Below are 7,489 nucleotides of genomic sequence, written 5' to 3'. Positions count from 1 at the left end.
ACACGACTCCCGTAACCGTGCGCACTTGGCAGAAGATCTCTGGACTGCTCGAATTTGATCCAGTCTCTGGGTGGATGCTGGCATGGCCCTCAGTGAATCCAGGATTGTTGTGTACTGGTTTCTCCATGGGGAAGCAGGACAATACATCAGCTGTGGCCTGGTGCTTAACCTGGATATATTCTGCATTGCCTTCAAACTTCATGAGCCATAATCAAAACCTTTGAATTCAAGTGGCATCATTGCCATTCCTTAGTGTTAAGCAGAGTAACTAATGGCTTACGATCGGTCTGGATCATAAATTTGAGCCCTAGGGTATAACCCAAAAACTTTTGCAAGCCCATGTGACTGCCAGCACCTCTTTCTCACTGACAGCGTACCACTGCTCTGTCTCTCAGCGTGCCCTGGCAACATAATATACCAGTCTGTGTGGGTCATCTCACTGAACTTGGAACAAAACATCTCCTAGGCTAATGAAAAATGTGTCAGCAGTGACTATGATGGGTAGGTCTGGGTCGAAAAGGGCCAGTGTTTCCCTGGACGTGAGCACGTCCTTGATTGTGTTGAATGCCTTCTGCTGGTGTTCATCCTAGTACCAGGCCTGGTCCTGCTTTGGAAGTTGTCATGTCAGTTTGTTGATGTGTGCAAGATTGGGCAGGAACCAGCAGATTAACCATTCCCATAAAACATTGATATTCTGTAATGATGCAATCATAAAGTAAAGTTTATTTATTAGTGTCACATTAACACTGCAATGAAGGCTCCCTATCACTGTGAAAGTGTGAAAATCCCCTAGTCGCCACACTCCGTTGCCTATTCGGATACACTGAGGGAGAATTTAGCACGGCCAATGCACCTAACCAGCACGTCTTTTGGACTGTGGGAGGAAGCCCGTGCACCCGGAGGAAACTCATGCAGATACGGGTGAACATGCAGACTCTGAATCATAGATTCATAGAATCCCTACAGTACAGAAAGAGGCCATTCGGCCCATCGAGTCTGCTCCGACCACAATCCCGCCCAGGCCCTACCCCCATATCCCTACACACTTACCCACTAATCCCTCTAACCTACGCATCTCAGGACACTAAGGGCAATTTTAGCATGGCCAATCAACCTAACCTGCACATCTTTGGACTGTGGGAGGAAACCGGAGCACCTGGAGGAAACCCACGCAGACACGAGGAGAATGTGCAAACTCCACACAGACAGCGACCCAAGCCGGGAATCGAACCCAGGTCGCTGGAGCTGTGAAGCAGCAGTGCTAACCACTGTGCTACCGTGCCGCCCCTGCATAGACAGTGACCCAAACTGAGAATCAAACCTGGGTCCCTGGTGCTGTGAGGCAGCAGTGCTAACCACCGTACCGCCCCGCATAGGAATTAGGAGCAGAAGTAGGCAATTTCAGCCGTTCGAGCCTGCTCCGCCATTCAATCAGATCATGACTGATCTCTCTCTGGTCTCAAATCCATCTCCCTAGCTATTCCCCATATCCCTTTATCTCTGATGAGTTCCTCTCTCAATGTTCCTACTCACAGTTATCTGTTAAGCGATACAAGTCATTATAATTACCTGCAATTCATATTATCCCAGGGATGGGTTATGAACTGACCTTCGTAGTTCATGTGAGATCTATAAACCTTTGTCCGTAATGCTACCAGATCCTTGGAGCATTGTCTCTGCAGTGACCTGTGCTGTCACTTACGTCCATTGTTGCTCGAAGCAAGTCGGGATTATTTCCTGCTTCTGACTGGAAAGATGAGGATGCTCCGACTGCCAGCCTTCTCCGCTAGCGCTACCAAAGCAGCGTCTGAAAACCCTTCCAGCATTTCTTCCGCCTGCCATTCTACCATTGCTCAAATTAAAGATGATTGCCTTCACGGTGCACATTCAAATGAAGAAGTGCTGGCTGCCTCTAATGACCATTAGTGGTTCTCAACCCAAACTGAAGAATTTTAGACTTTTTGGCACAGATCCCATGGTACATGCTCTTAAGGAGAACTATGGAAGGCCTACAGAGCTGGATATGAGAGAACAGGAACTGTGACACAGATAAAGGGACCTTGAATTAGCAGACTGAATACATCGTAGAAGAGTATAATTTGGTTAGAAATATGAACAACAAATGAAGGATAACTTGTGCAGCCAACACATCAAAATAAAACTGTAGTTACTCAGGGCTGCCAGAAATTTAATTTAGGAGGTCACGTAATGTAAGTGCAGGAGTGGCTGTGTTTTCGCAATCTCTGGCGCTACTCATATTTTAATCCTTTGTTTTATCCTGATGCACAATGCATAATTATTTGATCATGGTGTCTATAATCTGTGCTATGATCCTGGAAGATCCTGGCAAAACTTTGGTGACAGGGAGCCCAGTTAAATCAAGATAATCCTTGTTTGATTATAGCGGTTGGAGACAGCTGGGGTGGGGCCCAGTTCGCAGTGGCGATATCACTGGTGAGTGGGCCTACATTTTGGCGGTGCCATAGGCATCGAGATGATGGCCGCCATTATGAGTGAATTTGTGGGCAACAGTCTTGCCTCCCCAGCATAGATTTTTGGTGCTCATTTTGATGAACTGCGAGATATCCTAAAGAGAATAGATGAAGCAATGAAGAGAATCCTGTCTGTGGAGAGGGTCATTTCCTCGGTGAAGGCTCATCTTCTGTCCCTGGAAATCCTACATGCTATGTTGTACATCCTGGCTGACTCTGGGAGATGCGGGTGGAGAAGGAGTATCCATGTGCCCGGTCTCCCGAGGAAAGCTGGGAATGAATTCCTGGCCAAGTTTGAGAACTGGCTGCCATGCTTTCACAATCTTGATTTGCGGGCTGGGTGTCGTTGCCCCCCACAGTCCGCACTCCCCCTCCCCCACCCTCCCCACCCAGGTTCCCGCTGCGTCCAAGGGTCAGAGAATTGTAGGAACCAGGAGAATCTGACTCCAAACCGACCCTACATATAAATGATTATTTAAATATGCTAATCTGGTTCATGCCCAATAAGGGCATGGGGACATGCAGAATCTCAAAAGAGGTTTTTGCTGGCGCTAACTGCACTATGGCCCCTTTCCCAGGATTTTCTGGCTCAAGTGTGGTTTGTATATGAAAGCGGGGAGGTCGGAGAATTGCAGCTTACTCTTTGTTTTCCTTTTATCAGCCAGAATACTAAACTAAGTTGTCATTTGTTTATCAGAAGACCTTTCTCTTATTGCATTCAGTGACCCTTGGACTACAGGCCAGGATGATGAGTAACCTTAAATGGGGTGGTCACCTCATATCAGAAGATGAAGTTTGATTGATGTACATGACACTTGAAGGATGGCAGATAAGAAGACACCATCATGAGTAAACAAGTTGGATATTGCAAGGTCTGCATAGCCTTGCAGCGCCGATTGATAAGACTTGTTTTGAGAAAGGACTATACCAAACCTTGGAAGGCTGGAATGGAGCCATAAATCTGGCTCAAAGGGACTCTGCTTCAAGGACTGACTGCTGCAGTTATAGTGCAACAGTCACTCCTGAAAATGAGAAGAAGGGCCAGGAACTGAGTGGCTGACTGAAGTGCCCATCTGTACGATAATTCACTGACTTGCGAATAGATGTACCAAGGGGATGGTAACATATGTACCAATTTTGGGGAGCTGTCGTGGAACAGACCAATTTCGGGTTATTGCTTGTGCTTTAGAAAAAAAATCTGTCTTCCTCCTTTTCTTCTAATATATATAAAGTGCTTTCTCCTTTCAATAAAGCTATCTTTCTTTTTACTTCCTTTTATCTTCTTTATTTTATCAATTATAATTGTTATATCATTATTATTATGATCTTTATTCAAAATGATTGTTTTAACACATTACTTGTCATAGTCACTCATTCCTGTTATGTTCAGAGTTTGGCCCCAAATCTAATTGAGACTCCGGATGGGACTCCCATGCCCCCTCACAGTGAGATTCCCACCAGAGGGAGTTTGCCACTGCAACACCAACAGAAGCACCCTGAAGATGGCAGCAATGCTCCCATTGATGCCCTTGACTTAGACCAAGGTGTTCAGTACGCAAGTGATACAAAAGTCTGAGAAGCCGTACCAACCAACTGAAGAACAGCTTCTTCCCTGGTGCCATCAGACTTTTGAATGGACCTACCATATATTAAGATAACAAAAACAGAAAGTGTTGGAAAATCTCAGCAGGTCTGACAGCATCTGTGGAGAGATTACCTTTCTCTACACTCTATCTGCAACTGCAACACTATGGCTGGTATTTTACCATGCTGCGTGTCATGGGAATCGGAGCTGGTGAGGGGCAGACAATGGAATGGTCTGTTGACCTCGGGTGGGATTTTACAGTTTTGGGACGAGCGGAGCCGTAAAATCCCACCCTACATCATGCACCCTCTCCTTTCCGTCTCCCCTATGTATTCTTTGAATGATACATTTTGTCTGTATAGCGCACAAGAAACAATGCTTTTCACTGTATCCCATTACGCGTGACAATAATAAATCAAATCAAATAAGGGAAATCAGGTTGTTACGAGGCCCCATCTATCCACTGGTAGACCTTGTATCTTTTATTGGCATTCTCTGGATCCTATCGTCACAATTGGATTGACAGTTTGTTCCACTTCAATAGATTAGAGAACATCATGCAGGCACCACAGTTTTAAACTGTACTGGGTTTGATGTCAGGAAGCAGTTATTTTCCCAGTGAATATTTGGAACATGCTGCTAGATCATACAAGGCTAACAATTTGCTGAAATACTTTAGGCAAGAGCTGATTCTGTTCCAAGCTGGGGCAGAGATTACCTAAGTCAATAACTGCGTACAGTTTAAAATTCAGGGCGGATGTGATCTCCTGGATTAGTTTCGATTACCACCGGGAGAAGAATTCCTATATTTTTCCCCTGAAATTGGCCTGGTGGGTTTATCTGATTTTACAGTGGCACAGTGGTTAGCACTCACAGCATCAGGGACCCAAGTTCAGTTCCCGGCTTGGGTCCCTGTCTGTGTGGAGTTTGCACATTCTCCCCATGTCTGTGTGGGTTTCCTCCCACAGTCCAAAGATGTGCGGGTTAGGTTGATTGGCCATGCTAAAATTGCCCCTTAGTGTCATGAGATGCATTGGGATTAGTGGGTAAAATATGTAGGGATATGGGAGAAGGGTCTGGATGGGATTGTGGTCGGTGCAGACTCTATGGGCCGAATGGCCTCTTTCTGTACTGTAGGGTTTCTATGATTCTATGATTTCTATGGGGATCAGGCCTGGGTGGGATTGTGGTTGGTGCAGACACGACGGGCTGAATGGCCTCCTTCTGCACTGTAAGATTCTATGATCTATACACCAAGGGGCTCCCACGGTTTTGGATGGGCTGCAGAATCCACGTAAACAGTTTTGTGAGAAGGGTTGGATAGACTACCTGTCCATCACTGATTGTATGTTCACATGTGGTCCTGGGAAGTGGAGGTAAGCAGGGCGGCAGGAGGGAAATCTATTGGGGACCCAGAAAGTCTATGAAAAGATTCAAAACACTGGAAGTGCAATGAGAAAAAGGATAGTATTGGCACTGTCAACAGGATAAGTAGCAGAGAGCAACTATCATTTCACATTAAGCGTAGATTCCCCAAAGCTGGCTGATGTACACATGTCCTTTATTGTGACAGTGCAGCCTGAACAGAATTTGCACTGACTGTACCCATTACGTTTTATCATAATTAATATTCTGTACACTGCAAAATGGTGGAATAAACTAACTTGTGTTTAAAAGTCATCCCTAAAGCACTCTGAGTGAATAATTACTTCTGCTGCTGATAATATCTCTCCTCTCTGTAACTATTTGTAACAAGCCCCACAGTGATCGGATCAGCGGTGAAAGTTAAGGGTTTTTTTTTGAAAAAGGATATTAAAATTCAACATAAGTTTTGGTGACATGTTAAATGTTTAACCATCAGACTGCTGGCATTGAAGTGTGTCAGCTGATTCCTTAAACTTACAGATCATTTACTGTGGTACTTAACAAACACTAATGTTGCAGCAATATAGCTTCCAAAATGTCATGAGTAGCTTAATTGCTGTAATGTTTTTCAATCCTGGGGAGATACAAAAGACAAGAACACGTCAAACAGGAGAAGACTCTTCACTAAAATGCCACCTCCCAGTGTCAGTTTTAAAGGGGTATATGATTTAAATTTAGATTCTGTTTAATTTGGGTCTAATTACTTGCTTCCAAATTGACCCACTAAAATGGTTTAGTTCAAATTAGACTCAACCGTAAGGCAAGGCAGGACTCTGAAAGAACAAATTATATTGAAGTTTATTTAAGTTTCTGGATGATAGGGCTGTTTACACCTGATCTTGTCTGGATGCCTGCTGAACCCATTACTGGAAAAGGTGAATGCTGGCAGGTTTTTAACCTGTTGCAGGACAGATCATATCTTATCATTCCTTCTAAAATTCTTGTTCCTGCTGTTACTGGATAAATCCATAACACTGTCATTTAATTTTTACATTTAGCCTCATGTTGAGAACATAAAATTACACAGGCCTATAGTTCAGATTAGAGCAATGCTGAGATACTTTGTTTTCACTGGTAGGCTTATTTATTTTTTTCACCACGGTCCCTCTAGTGCAGCTGTTGAGTCTTCTTGCTATCAGATACACAGGTATATCTAGTAATATTTAAAGATATCCTGGAGTAGGTAACCTGTGAGAGGAAGCAAAAGTCAAGTTTCAGGTGAGTTATTAAGGCAGCGTTTATCTGTTAGTGTACTGATAAACACTGAGTAATCCAACTTGTTCAGTTATCATCGTACACCAGTCGAACTGAGGTAGCAGTCAGGTACAGACTTAAGCTGATCGTTCAGGCTGAATGCGAGATCAGAACAGGTTAAAGCTGTCCTTGGGACATACATAGGTGTTTTCTGTCTGCCACTGTCACCATTGGAGCCGCAGAGACAGTACGAGACAAGTGTATCCTCCTGAAACCCTCTAGTTCTCAACAATCGGTGAGTCGTTCGCTTCAACATAGTAAAAATAAAATAGACTCATCTATTCTTTAACATGCTTGATGCCAGGACAGTGTTGCTTGATACTCACTGCTAGACACTGTAATTGGCTGAGTGCATGGTGTTCGCCCATAAAGTGTCTGAGGTTAGGATTGAGATGTAGGGATGGGGTGGGATTGTCTCACTTCCTACAGTCTCTTGTCAACCCACTGTACTGCAGTATAGCACTTCTTGACATCCTCTTGTTAATGTTATGTCAACTGCATTATAAAGGTTAGGGATAAGCAAGTGGAGGGTATTGATTAAGTATCTTGAGCACATATAAAAAGAGACTGCCTGGCCAAACTGACCATAGTAAGAAGTCTCATAACACCAGGTTAAAGTCCAACAGGTTTATTTGGTAGCACAAACCTGTTGGTCTTTAACCTGGTGTTGTGAGACTTCTTACTGTGCCTACCCCAGTCCAACGCCGGCATCTCCACATCAAACTGACCATAA

The sequence above is a fragment of the Mustelus asterias genome, chromosome 8 (genome assembly GCF_964213995.1).
Source record: "Mustelus asterias chromosome 8, sMusAst1.hap1.1, whole genome shotgun sequence".
NCBI lineage: Eukaryota > Metazoa > Chordata > Chondrichthyes > Carcharhiniformes > Triakidae > Mustelus > Mustelus asterias.
Note: the sequence above shows the minus strand (reverse complement) of the source record.